This window comes from Odontesthes bonariensis, chromosome 9 (assembly GCF_027942865.1).
Source record: "Odontesthes bonariensis isolate fOdoBon6 chromosome 9, fOdoBon6.hap1, whole genome shotgun sequence".
Lineage (NCBI taxonomy): Eukaryota > Metazoa > Chordata > Actinopteri > Atheriniformes > Atherinopsidae > Odontesthes > Odontesthes bonariensis.
Window position 1 is genome coordinate 10,512,258 of NC_134514.1, and position 15,443 is coordinate 10,527,700.

The following is a 15,443-nucleotide window of genomic DNA, read 5'->3' on the forward strand; positions in this document are numbered from 1 at the left end:
GGCCAGCTAATACGCAGCTATAATGTGTCCTACCACAACTATGCAGATGACACTCAGATCTACGTGTCACTGACGGCAGGAGAACACGGGCCTGTAGATACACTGTGTCGCTGCATCGAACAGATCAGTGTGTGGATGCAAAACAATTTCCTCCAGCTAAACTCAAACAAAACTGAAATCATTGTCTGTGGCCCACAGAAACAAAGAGAAAGTGTTATCAGTCACCTTGAGACTCTCTCTCTAAAACCTAACTATCAAGTTAGAAATCTCGTGGTAATATTGGACTCAGACCTGAACTTTAACAGCCACATTAAATCTGTAACATCAGCAGCTTTTTACCATCTAAAAAACATTGCCAGAATCAAAGGAATAGTGTCTAAACCAGACTTAGAGAGACTGATCCATGCGTTTGTCTCCAGCAGGTTAGACTACTGTAACGGCCTGCTCACTGGGCTCTCTAAACGGGCTATAAGACAGCTGCAGTACATCCAGAACGCTGCTGCTCGAGTCCTGACTAGAACCAGGAAATACGACCATATTAGTCCAGTGCTCAGGTCTCTGCACTGGCTTCCTGTCGCTCAGAGAATAGACTTTAAAACAGCTCTGCTTGTGTACAAGTCTCTTCACGGTCAAGCGCCAAAGTACATCTCTGACATGTTAGAGCCATATGAACCAACTCGGGCTCTGAGAACCTCAGGGAGGGGTCTCCTGCTGGTGCCCAGAGTCAGGACTAAACAAGGTGAGGCTGCGTTTCAGTTTTATGCCCCTAAAATCTTGAACAGTCTTCCAGAAGATGTGAGACAGGCCTCAACTCTGACAATGTTTAAATCCAGGCTGAAAACAGTTCTATTTAGCTGTGCATATGACACCTGAAAGTATTTTATCTGCACTCTTCACTTTTTAATTACTTAATGATTATTTTAATGGGTTTTAAATTTCTTTCTTTTATTATTTTTTTTTTATTCCTTTTTAATGGTTTTATTGCCTTCTTGTGATTTTATGTAGCTGTAAAGCACTTTGAATTGCCCTGTGTATGAATTGTGCTCTATAAATAAAATTGCCTTGCCTTGCCTTGCCTTCTGTTTTCCCTCAACCTTAGTAAGTACACTCTCAGCTTGATGATGTATTGTTCTGATGACAGCCAGTTTGTGTTCTATTGAATGATGCTGGCCAAAAAGCAGGTATTGGTTTGTTTGTTTCACTTTCTGGTTAACTACAGTATGGAGTCCTCCGTCCTCCTCAACGTGCACAGAACTGTCCAAAATTGCATCCTGCTGTCTTTTGCATCCTTCCTCATAAACTTGATGTTGTTGTCAACCGTGTTGATGTGCTCCGTGAAAGCCTCCATTTCTTGAGTTTTGATTTTGACCCAGGTGTCGTCCTCATATCTGAAGCAGTGGCTTGGTGTTGTTCCTTTGTACGAGCTCAGTGCTTTACTTTCCACCTCCTCCAAATAAAGGGTGACCATGATGGGGGACCTTAGAAATTCCATGGCACAGCAGTGCTTCTGTCTGTAGAAACAGACCAACCAACAGACCCACCAACTAGTTTAGAACTGAAGAAACCTTTCGGGTGAGAGGTGAAACGTCTTCAAGATGCAAGAAGAAGTCAAATTGCCCTTATTAAAGCTCTTAAGATTAAGTGTTGCAGAAGGGAAGTGTTTTTCTGTACAACTTTGGTGATTCTAAGACCTGTATGTGGAGTTTAAAAAGTCAAGTATGGGATGGTCATGGCTGGTAAAGTGCTCCTCCCCGAATCACAATAACCTGCGGTTCAATCCCCAGCTTCTTCACACTTAGAAGTGTCCTTGGACAAGACACTGAATCCCCACTTTGCCCCCACTATTCTTTTTAGCGTGCAATCGTACAGAAATAGTGTTACATATATATTGTGTGCAAATTAATAAGAAGTACTGTATGAGTGTTTGTGTAGAACCTGGCTAAGGTTAAATAAAACTGTGCACCGTTTACTGTACCATCGGTACGCCATTTAAATTGGTATTCTGCTTTCCATTGGAGCACCATCTTTTTATATTACACACATTCATTATATTGGGCTGTGGTTTCATAACACATGGCATTTTTATTGGGTATGTACTTCAGTGCTTTTGGCCAAAGTGACACTATGAAAATGTTTAATATAATGGGACAACTGCCAGCTGGACAGTATAACCAACAGACCATGTAGAGAGGTTTGTGCTGCAGTCCTTAGAGTTCAGTGCACAGCATAAAGTTCAGCATGGGATTGAATGTAAATTAAAGACATCATTATCTCTGGTACATGGTAGAACTTATTATATAAAAAGATACAGATTTTTTTTATGTAAAGAATAAGACTAAAAACCAGTGCAGAATGTGTCATGATTTGTGTTCGTTGTCCCTGTTCTCCCCTGTGTTTTTGGTTTCAGCCTTGTTAATTACCCCCAGGTGTTTCTTGTTCCCTTGATTACCCTCAGTGTATTTAAGTTCAGTTCTGTCCGTGGCTCCCTGCTGGAGTCTTGTATTGTCAACTCCTGTGATCGTCTCCCAGTGAGTCTAGTCCCTGTGTGTTTTGCTTAATAAATGCACGTTTTCCAGAAACGAGGAGGTAGTCTGTCTGCACTTGGGTCCTACTTTACCACCAACTCCTGACAGAATGAGCTTGTGACTATAATATTAAGGTAATCAGGCAGCATTAAACATGATTCAATCGCATCTGTTGCACTCCTGAGAACAAATGACTGTAAACAGTTTGTCACTTTCTGAAAGTGCAAGTTTGAAAACTTCCGAAGAAAAAAAATCACATACAGACAAGATCTGAATATGCGGCCACCTTCTTTGGGCCTAACTGTCTTGTGGTCTGACACATATGAAAATATGAAAATTCTTTAGGAAATCACGGATGTGACATCCTCTGGGCCAAAGATGAAATACATCATCCAGCCTCTTGTCAGAATCAGATTCTTCAATAGCATAGGTGTGCATTGGTACAAAGTCAGGATGAGGGCTTTTTGGCTAAAATCAAATCTAAAAAAGACACAGAAAACACAACAATTAACATTTTCGCAAGATTCTATGTTCATGAAAACATAACTACGAATAGTATATTACATATACTGTTTATGCTCATAGGTCACCTTACTTTAAATGTTTCACAGAGGAAATGTAATGAGAAAGGACATGAAACACGTTGCGTTTATAAGAACTACCATGATGACCTTTTTTTACATCTGTTTGACAGTGCAACATTCTGCACTTATTACAACAAAATGATTCATAGTTTGAACTAAGGTGCCTGCGATCCTGATCTGTCCCTAAACTGAAAACACTTGGCACATTATGTAATGTGCCAGTTGTTCCAGCAGTTCCTGTACTGTTCTGCAGCTAAAATCTTACATCAAGCAAATAAAATAAAGTAAATAAAAGATGCATGCAATCAACATCTTGTCATCTTTTAGTAGGACTCTCGACTTGAAGCATATGTCCATTGGCTGTTGCTGTCGTGGATTTCTCGAGCCAAAAGTGACATAGAAAGGAAGTATCTGATCGAGAAGCTCAGATTGGATATTGGATAACAACCAGGAGCCATTTATCACTCACAATTATCATGCCTTTAATTATTCATAGTTGAGGTTTTGATATTAGGGGTGTGTATTTCTGTCTTGAACACAAGTCGATATGTGTTTAGATGCATGGGTTACATACGACTCAGGGATGATACACTTTTATTAATGATAATTTACTGCAATTCAAATTGGTGCAGTTTCAGGCAGTCTGATACAGTATGAATATTTGTTCAATGTGAATTTTTTTATCCCATGCTTGCATGGGTTCTCCCCGGGTGCTTTGGCTTCTTCCCACAGCCCAAAAATCCAAAGCTAATTGGTGACTCTAAGCTGACTGTAGGAGTGAGAGTGAGCGTGCATGGTAGTTTGTCTCATTTGGCTCTGTGTTGGCCCATGATGGACTACTAACACATCTAGGGTGTACCCTGGCTCTCACCCACTATACATTTTCTTGTAATTTTTTATTCAGCTTCCTGTAATTTATGTAAATATTAACAGAGAATAATGAGTGATTGTTAAAAACAGAATAGAATTGGTACACTTAGTTCTAATGAAAAATTGTTTGTATTTCAGTGTAGTCAAATTGAATGTGCCACGTTGCCACTCAAGAGACTTGCTGATATATTCGAACACTCATCTGCTATTTCTCTTTGTTGGCTGTAATTTGTCATTGTGTGTTGACAGAAAGTTACAAGAGTCAGACACCCGTACTCTTTACATCTCGAACATTTTCTTTCGTTGCTTATTATTGGAAAAAAAGAATTATTGGATCCTTTTAACTGTATCCTGTCAGGGATTTTTTTTAAGTTAGTTTGTTGGTTTTAATAGTTTTTTTTTGTTTTACTAAGATGGATTTGACCACTGTCATTACAAAATAAGACTTCTCTTAAAACTGAAACATATGTTTGGGTGTATGACTTATTGAAGCCAGTCGATTTAAGCACAATAATTTCCACATGATGAGCCTCAGTGGAGAGTTGAGCGGAAAATGTGATGTGTGTTAGGAACGGCATTAATTCATTTGAGTGCACAAGAGGTGAACTTTAATTCTGAGTGTCAGATATGTGGGGCAGAGCGCACATCTTCCCCTCTAACTCAAAATGATCACACCTTTAATTAATCATTAATTTAAGCTTTAATATTGGGAGTGAGTGTCTCTCTTAGAACACAAGCCAATATGTATTTAGAAACATGGGCTGCAATATGATTCAGGGACGATGCGTTTTCATTATTAAGGATTTACTGCAATTCAGTTTGGTGCGATCTCAGGCAGTCTAATAAAGTATGAATATCAGTTCAATGTATATGTTTTTATTCCGTGCTTGCATAATTGGTCATTCTGAATTGACCATAGGAGTGAGAGTGAGTGTGCATGGTCTCATGTGTCTCCGTGTTGGCCCTGAGATGCACCCTGACTCCCACCTGAGAGAGTTGTTTCTCCTGCCACTTGATATGATGTGGATTTTGTGAAAGTGTATGTTTTTGTGTCTGTTAGGCTGTCGGGTCCGTTGAAATAGTGGAAAAAGCAAAAAGAAACATCTGCCCATGAATTCAGTGCACCAGATTGCTAAGTAAGTAGTTTGCCCGAGAGATGTCAAAGGTAGGTTGATAAAGGTCTTATAAGAAAAGGACGGAAGTTTTCCCAAACATGTTTCATAAAGGTGTCATCAGGAGAAATCAACACGGAGAACAGAACTGGGCTTAGTCAGACAGCAACACTAAGAGAGAGTCAGTGACTCAGTTAAGTTTGTTGAGCTTTTATCGGTGTGATGAAGTATGGAGCTCTTTCACATTTAAAATAGCAAAAACATGAAGACAGCAGTCTTTGTGTTGAACTGAATACTTCAATTCAAATTCAAATTCAAAAATACTTCATTTATCCCAGAGCGAAATTAAATGTTGATGTAACTCAATTAAATCAAGGAGTTATTATAGATGCTGATGGCTGTGGGTAGGAATGATTTCCTGTAGCGGTCCGTTTTGCATCCAAACTGAAAAAGCCTTTGACTGAAGAGACTCTGTTTTCCGATAACAGTCTCATGGAGAGGATGTTCAGGGTTGTCCATAATTCTCTTGATTTTATGCAAAATCCTTCTTTGCATTATTGTCTCCAGAGGTTCCACAGTCGTCCCCAGAACAGAACCAGTCTTCCTTATCAGGTTGTTGAGTCTTTAGGGTCCCTGGTTCTGATGCTGCTGCCCCAACAGATGACGCCAGAGGAAATAACGCTCTCAACAACAGACTTGTAGAAGATCTGCAACATCTTGTTGCAAACCTTGAAGGACCTTAGCTTCCTCAAGAAGTACAGTCTGCTCTGTCCTTTCTTGTAGATGGCTTCACTGTTGTGTCTCCAGTCCAGTCTGTTGTCCAGTTGAACACCAAGGTATTTTATTTATATTCCTCAACCACCTCCACTTCTTCTCCCATGATAGAAACAGGGTTTGATCTGACCCTGTTTCTCCTGAAATCTACAATCATCTCCTTTGTTTTGTTAACATTCAAGATGAGATGATTGTTCCCACACCATGCCACAAAGCGGTCCACCAGCTCTCTGTACTCAGCTTCTTGTCCATCTCTGATACACCCGACAACTGCAGAGTCATCTGAATATTTCTGTAGATGACAGGAGTCTGACTTGTACTGGAAGTCTGAAGTGTACAGAGTGAAAAGGAATGGTGAGAGTACAGTCCCCTGTGATGCTCTTGTGCTGCTGATCACCTGGTTAGACACACAATTCTTTAGTCTGACAAACTGTGGTCTGTTTGTCAGGTAGTCATTAATCCAGGTGATTGTTGAGGCCTCCACCTGAGTCTTCTGGAGTTTCAGACGAAGCAGATCAGGCTGGATTGTGTTAAATGCACTGGAGAAATCAAAGAACATGATCCTCACAGTGCTGCCTGCTTTGTCCAGATGACAGTGTGTTTGTTGAAGCAGGTGTATGATAGCGTCTTCAACTCCAACTCCATGGCGATAAGCAAACTGCAGGGGGTCCTGATATGTGCTGGTTTGCTTACACAGGTGGGTCAACAGGAGTCTCTCCAGGACCTTCATGATGTGGGATGTCAGGGCAACAGGTCTGTAGTCATTGATGTCTGAAGGGTGAGTTTTCTTTGGTACCGGAACCAGACAGGATGTTTTCTACAACAGTGGTACCTTCTCTTGGGTCAAGCTAAGGTTGAAAAGGTGTTGCAGAATCCCACAGAGCTGCTCTGCACAGGCCTTCAGGACTCGGGGGCTGACACCATCTGGACCTGCAGCCTTGTTCCGGTTCAGACTCTCCAACTGCCTCTTCACCTGACTTCTAGAAACAGAAAAGTGGGAGGGGGAGGCAAAGGGAACAGCAGCATCTCCTGATTTGGTTGAAGACAAACTAGTGGAAGCAGAAGAATCCATGACTGAGGTGGAGGTGGAGATGTTACAGGAAAGCTGTGGGTCAGAGGAGGGTGGGATGTCTCTTTGGCTGGGAACAGGAGGGGAGGATGGTGAGCTTGTTCCTGAACTGAACCTGTTGAAGAATGTGTTCAGCTCATTTGCTCTGTCCAGACTTCCATCCATCCGATCCTCCCTCTGCTTGAGGCCTGTGATCTTCTTCATTCCTGACCATACATCTCTGATATTGTTCCTCTGCAGTTTACTCTCAAGCTTCTTTCTATACACCTCCTTGCTCTCTCTGATGTTGACTTTGAGCTGCTTCTGTATACTCCTCAGTAACTCCCTGTCTCGCTCCCTAAAGGCTCTTTTTTTCTTGTTCAATAGTTCCTTTAGCTCACTGGTGAGCCAGGGTTTGTTATTAGGGAAGCATCTCACTGTTCTGGTGGGGATGGTGTTGTCCACACAGAAGTTTATATAGTCAGTCACACACTCAGTCATGGCATTAATGTCCTCTCCATGTGGCTTACAAAGAGAAATCCAATCGGTTGCATCAAAACAACCCTGTAAGGCTTCTTCAGCTTCCCTATGACCACTTTCTAACAGTCCTTTTTGTGACAGGTAGTCTCTGGACAAGGGGTTTATATGCTGAACAGAGAAAAACAAGGTTGTGATCTGATTTACCCAGGGGAGGTCTTGATGTGGAATTGTATGAATCCTTGACATTTGTGTAAAACAAATCCGATGTCTTGTTTTCTCTGGTAGAGCAGCTGACAAACTGTTGAAAAGTTGGCAGTGTAGCAGAGAGTGAGGCATGATTAAAATCACCAGATATTGCCACAAAAGAATTGGGTGTTGTGTCTGTATCTTAGCAACAACGGAACTGATGACTTCACATGCAGTGTCGGCAACAGCTGAGGGTGGAATGTAAACAGCCACCAAAACAACACTGGTGAACTCTCTTGGCAAATAATATGGACGAAAACTTACTGCCAATAGTTCAATGTCAGGACTGCAGAGACGACTTTTCACAGTAACATGTCCTGGGTGACACCATCTGTTGTTGACAAGCACTGCTAATCCACCCCCTTTCCTTTTCCTGCTACTCTTTAAATCTTGATCTGCTCGTACAATCAGGAAGCCCGGCAGAGAGACGCTGGAGTCGGGGATATGATCCTGCAGCCATGTCTCAGTAAAACACATAATGCTACATTCCCGATATTCTTGCTGAGTCCTTCTCAAGGCTAGAAGTTCATCCAACTTGTTAGCTAACGATCTTCAATTCAATTCAATTCAATTCAAAAATACTTTATTTATCCCAGAGGGAAATTAAATGTTGATGTAGCTCAATTAAATCAAGGAGTTATTATAGATGTTGATGGCTGTGGGCAGGAATGATTTCCTGTAGCGGTCCGTTTTGCATCCAAACTGAAGAAGCCTTTGACTGAAGAGACTCTGTTTTCCGATAACAGTCTCATGGAGAGGATGTTCAGGGTTGTCCATAATTCTCTTGATTTTATGCAAAATCCTTCTTTGCATTATTGTCTCCAGAGGTTCCACAGTCGTCCCCAGAACAGAACCAGCCTTCCTTACATTGCCCATGATGACAGATGGCAGAGATGGTTTGAACTTCTTCTTTCTTTCTCTCCTCTTTGCTCCTGCTCTGCATCCACGACACCTCCTTTTCAATCCCAGTGGGATTTCTGGCTTCAGTTGTCGAATTATTTCTGCTTTTCCAATGTTAATCAGCTGCTCCCTGTTGTAAACCACCCTGTTGCTATGGTTATGCATCATATCAAAAGAGCAAAATATACAAAAGTATTGGGAAAAATCAATCCAGCTGCACAGCATCCAGGGCAGGAAGGAACAGTTGTCCAAGAAATGCAATTTCTTCCAAGAAAAAACAGTAAAGAAATTTAGGAAAAAAAAGAAAATCTAATGCAAAATAGCTTTGGTCTGCTTTAACAGAAACATCTTTCTTACAAATTCTGTAACAGAGGGTGATATCAAGGAGAAACCTGAGATTTCGGATTAAATCACAGGGGACAGGAGTAGGAGCCCACGGAATGATGATAAAAACTCCTGAAGTTGCAATTTTCCTTTCAGCATTTCCGCATGACGAAGGTCAGTTCATTCAGTGCTTAAATGCGTTTGCAGACTCAATTCACTCAGCACACCATCAGCAAGATAACCAAGTGAACTGATAAGTGCTCTAAGTGCCATGACATGGTTTTGAAAGTCAAAAGGGAGAGTTGTGTTATCATGAGAGAGTGCCATTTTGAGATGATCTTTTTAGAGAAACATCAATATTGTTGGACTGTGATTAAAATATTCAAATTTGCCACAAGAGTTCAGTGTTAAATGAAAATATTTAGCTAAAATTATAGTGCCACACTCCTCCCTCAACTTCTCACAGCTGGCAAAACAAAGCATAAAGTGGGTGTGAATATCAGATTTTTTTCCTGATTGCAAAACTCTTTAACAATTTGTAATTTGTATAGTAGGCCTAAGGGTAATATGTCTTGTGGGTTTGGCAGAGGTTGGCCTTGTCTGAGATGAGGTGAGTGATGACACCAGGGTTTTCTCAGCTTGGGTTAGGAAACAAAACAAAAAGCCTGTATTACAACTATGGACATGAAAACAGGATATATTGCTGTAAGGAAGGCTCCAATCGCCAAACTCAAGTTCAAGTTAAATGCATAATTTGAATCACAGAATGATCATTGTTCATTCTTGGACTCAAATAGGATTTTGTTGGTACTGCTGGTCACAGAAGGGAGGCAACATGTCGCTCTTTTCCTTCGAGATCAGTTAGATCAGTTAGATGGCCAGCAACATTCCCCCTCCTCTCCTCCATCGCTCTCTGGGAGTCATGAGCCACGTAGATGGGATTCCCTGTGCTTTTGTGGTCCAAATCTCTAGTCCGGTATTTCCTCTCCACTTTCCTCTCTAGCCAGTGGTGGCCAATAACAGAGTTCTGTGGATTCACTCAACACTGTCAGGAGACACTTCCACATAAAATGTGAATAATTCATTACATATCCTTACACAAGTAATGTTTCGAAATTCCATGTAAGTTGTTTTGTTTTGATCAAATGAAAGTGGTAGAACTGGGCAACAGAAATAAATATTTTAAAGAGAAAACAAGTTTCACCAAAGCCGACCTTGATCTTTCATTACTTCAAAATCTCTATGGACTGCAGAAAGATATTGGGCATGTTTTCAAGCATGTTTCAGGATCACACACGTTTATTATGAACTGAAGACACTCTTCCAAGAAACTGGAAATTAAATGCAAAACTACAGGAAAATGTGTATAAAATGATGCATAATATTCTGAAATATCCATGTAATGAAGCAGTGAAGTCCATGCAATAAATATGGAAATGAATAACTTAGATTAGAAATAGGGAACAGAATGAAATATGAGATGAGTTCAAACAAAATAGAACAAAAGTGTTTAAGACATGTTTTGTGAAATATAGAAATGCCTAAATGATTAAAGAATATATTTACCCAAACAGCCCCCTTTACCCTTCACATTCTTTCTCTATCATATAAAATTCCTTGGCTTATAGATTTTTAAAACTTAAACTGCTGCACACAAGAAATGTCCTACTTCATAGATGAGCTTACCTGATGTCCTTAAACATCCAATATTTTCACTCCACACTTCTATATGTTGTATACAGTATTTAACTGTGGGTGGCTGTTGAACTGGCTATGATGTCATAAAGTCTTTCTTGTAAGTACATGCCTTTAATCCAGATTTTAAAAGAACTCAAAGAAAGTTTCTCTTTTCAGGGAGCCAATTTGAAAGAAGCTGTCTTCTGTCAGTCTGCATGACAAAGGTCAAACGTCTTAGTGAAGCAACAACAGAGACATACATTTTTGGCTGGAGGGCAACTTAGGAGTTTCAGAAGATTATTGTAAAAGTTGAAGAGGTTCACCATGAATGAAAACAGATTAAAAACCTTTTCTGGGCCTGCAAAATGGATCCAGCACCTCATGACTGTGCAAGAAATAAAAGCAAAAAGGTCATCTAATACAACTTCAAATAGGAATATTTTCATTTACACAGTCTCTGGTGAGGACATCCTAAATCACAATGCCCTTATATTATGTTTCCAGTTTATTCGCATACCATTACCCATAATTTACAACGTTTTTTAATATTGTATTTTTCAAACTCTAAAGTGAAAATTGATTGTTTCAGCTGTCGCCTTGAGATGCAATATAGAACAACCACACCTAAATGCAGCTGATGAATTCCTCTATCTGTGCTGGCATGCTGAACACAGCTACTTTTCCACACTAGAAAATGTAGCCAAAGGGGCTGTAAGTCATGGTGTGTCAAGGCAAGTAGCGACAAAAGATTGCCTCGACTTCTCACCTTCACTGTGGGTTATGTTGCGCAAGTAGAAATATTGACTTTGACTATTCTTGTGTCCATCGAATGTCAAAAACAGGATATGGAGCAGAACATTTTTTATCAGCTGTTCTTCGTGCCTATTTATAGCTTCTGTTTTCCACTTTTCACCGTATTCAGCATTGATTATAAAAATACCTTTAATGTAAAGTTGAGAAATCTAATTCTAGTAAACACTTAATATGTTTTTCATTTCTGTCTCTTAGATCAGATGTTGGCTCCCCTGATGTTGATACAGCAGACCCAATATGTTTGGCCTTCCTCCTACACTTTCCTGCCAGGGATATTTTACTGTCTTGGGAAAGTGCACCAGTGATGTCTGCCTGTGTTTGTGAATCTTCCATATCTGGCTTTGACATTAGTATGGCTCATCTGCTAATGTTCTTCAAATATGGATAGTAACTTTAGGTTTACACACATGATCCATATGTGGCATCTAGTTCATCATTCGTATTAGTTTTGCCATGACTATGAAATATAAAGCACACAACTCATGTCAAAATAATATTATTTGACACGACACCTTTTCGGTGTGAAATTTATGTGCGATACACCAAACAAAAGCAAAGCCATTAAATATGTCTGTTTGTACAGTTCTGCCAAAAGAAAATAGGCATCATCATAATAGCTGTTGATGGAAGAAATTGAATATGTACTTATAAATACAATAAAGCTGCAATAATGCTTCAGAAAAAATGTGCTTCAGAGTAAGATTTCTCAACCACATGAATATAATTTAGCGGTCAAACCCCACCCAGCTACCACTCCCTTCAGTTCCCCTAATGCAATTAAAAATCTATGAACACATAGATGGGAAGAGAAGAAAATGGAATCATACCATCTGTTCAGGTATTTTACAAATGGACCATAAGTCAAGGCAAGTTTATTTGTAGAGCACAGTTCGTACACAAGGCAATTCAAAGTGCTTTATAGATAAAATCACAAGAAGGCAAATAAAATCATTCCAAAAAACGTAAAAAATAATCATTAATTAATTGAATTAAAAGTGAAGAGTGCAGATAAAATACTTTCAGTAGTCATATGCACAGCTAAATAGAACTGTTTTCAGCCTGGATTTAAACATGGTGAGAGTTGAGGCCTGTTTCACATCTTCTGGAAGACTGTTCCAGATTTTAGGAGCATAAAACTGAAACGCAGCCTCACCTTGTTTAGTCCTGACTCTGGGCACCAGCAGGAAACCCCTCCCTTAGGGTCTCACAGTCCCAGTTGGTTCATGGATAAATGATCCAGGCCCTACAATATCCCTGAGCTATTAGCCGTTGGTTTATGGGTAACACACCTTAGTTTAGTCCAAATTACCACACCTATCTCTGTAATTCCTTCTGAGATAAGGAACTCATGTGGGGCTGTTAGATTGCTGAAAGGACTCACTTTAACCTCGGGTACAGATGATAACCTTTAAACAGCTGGAGGATTTATCAAGGAAACTTTTTGTTGTTTCTTTTCAGTGACTGAGCATTTTAAAGTTTACCTTCAAAATGCACATTATCATTCGGATTGTTTGATTAGTTGATGAGATTAGTTGATTTTGAATTTAGTGCACTGTCAACTAGAGACTGAAGTTGAACTAATCGCAAATATTAGAGCTTTGTTTTGCCTTGAGAAGAACAGCTTAAGACTCTGCAGCTTGTTAAAAATAATAACAGGATTTGTCTTTGTTCATTAATCAGTGTGAGAAAGGTTTACAAGGGAGTGTGATCCAGGTTCATTCAGCCTCCTGCAATTCATTTTAATATTAACAGAGAACAATAAGTGACTGTTAAAAAAACAGAATAGAATAGGTACACTCAGTTTCAGTGTAGTCATTTATTTCAGTGCCGCATGGCCACTTAGAAACCAACTCAAGGGACTTGCTGATATGTTCGAGCACTCATCTGTTATTTCTCTTTGTTGCCTGTACTTTGTCATTGTCTGGTCACAGAGAGCTACAAGAGTCAAACACCTATACTCTTTGCATCTCAAACATTTTTACTGTAAAATTCTTGTACGCTTTTAACTGTATCCTGTCAAGGATTTTTGTTTTTGTGGATTGTTGTTCTAGAATGCGCTGCTGAGGGTGGCAGCACGTTGGAGTAGCTCTGTACCTCATTGAGATTTATTCTTTTTTCTAAATTTCATTCCTGTTTTTTCTTGGAAGAAATTGCATTTTTTGGACAACTGTTCCTTCCTGCCTTGGATGCTGTGCAGCTGGATTGATTTTTCCCAATACTTTTGCATATTTTACTCTTTTGTTATGATGCATAACCATAGCAACAAGGTGGTTTACAACAGGGAGCAGCTGATTAACATCGGAAAAGCAGAAATAATTCGACAACTGAAGCCAGAAATCCCACTGGAATTGAAAAGGAGGCGTCGTGGATGCAGAGCAGGAGCAAAGAGGAGAGAAAGAAAGAAGAAGTTCAAACCATCTCTGCCATCCGTCATCATGGGCAATGTAAGATCGTTAGCTAACAAGTTGGATGAACTTCTAGCCTTGACAAGGACTCAGCAAGAATATCAGGAATGTAGTATTATGTGTTTTACTGAGACATGGCTGCAGGATCATATCCCCGACTCCAGCGTCTCTCTGCCGGGCTTCCTGACTGTACGAGCAGATCGAGATTTAAAGAGTAGCAGGAAAAGGAAAGGGGGTGGATTGGCAGTGCTTGTCAACAACAGATGGTGTCACCCAGGACATGTTACTGTGAAGAGTCGTCTCTGCAGTCCTGACATTGAACTATTGGCAGTAAGTTTTCGTCCATATTATTTGCCAAGAGAGTTCACCAGTGTTGTTTTGGTGGCTGTTTACATTCCACCCTCAGCTGTTGCCGACACTGCATGTGATGTCATCAGTTCCGTTGTTGCTCAGATACAGACACAACACCCCAATTCTTTTGTGGCAATACCTGGTGATTTTAATCATGCCTCACTCTCTGATACACTGCCAACTTTTCAACAGTTTGTCAGCTGCTCTACCAGAGAAAACAAGACATTGGATTTGTTTTACACAAATGTCAAGGATTCATACATTTCCAAATCAAGACCTCCCCTGGGTAAATCAGATCACAACCTTGTTTTTCTCTGTTCAGCATATAAACCCCTTGTCCAGAGACTACCTGTCACAAAAAGGACTGTTAGAAAGTGGTCACATGAAGCTGAAGAAGCCTTACAGGGTTGTTTTGATGCAACCGATTGGATTTCTCTTTGTAAGCCACATGGAGAGGACATTAATGCCATGACTGAGTGTGTGACTGACTATATAAACTTCTGTGTGGACAACACCATCCCCACCAGAACAGTGAGATGCTTCCCTAATAACAAACCCTGGATCACCAGTGAGCTAAAGGAACTATTGAACAAGAAAAAAAGAGCCTTTAGGGAGCGAGACAGGGAGTTACTGAGGATTATACAGAAGCAGCTCAAAGTCAACATCAGAGAGAGCAAGGAGGTGTATAGAAAGAAGCTTGAAAGTAAACTGCAGAGGAACAATATCAGAGATGTGTGGTCAGGAATGAAGAAGATCATAGGCCTCAAGCAGAGGGAGGATCGGATGGATGGAAGTCTGGACAGAGCAAATGAGCTGAACACATTCTTCAACAGGTTCAGTTCAGGAACAAGCTCACCATCCTCCCCTCCTGTTCCCAGCCAAAGAGACATCCCACCCTCCTCTGACCCACAGCTTTCCTGTAACATCTCCACCTCCACCTCAGTCATGGATTCTTCTGCTTCCACTAGTTTGTCTTCAACCCAATCAGGAGATGCTGCTGTCCCCTTTGCCTCCCCCTCCCACTTTTCTGTTTCTAGAAGTCAGGTGAAGAGGCAGTTGGAGAGACTGAACCGGAACAAGGCTGCAGGTCCAGATGGTGTCGGCCCCAGAGTCCTGAAGGCCTGTGCAGAGCAGCTCTGTGGGATTCTGCAACACCTTTTCAACCTTAGCTTGACCCAAGAGAAGGTACCACTGTTGTGGAAGACATCCTGTCTGGTTCCGGTACCAAAGAAAACTCACCCTTCAGACATCAATGACTACAGACCTGTTGCCCTGACATCCCACATCATGAAGGTCCTGGAGAGACTCCTGTTGACCCACCTGTGTAAGCAAAC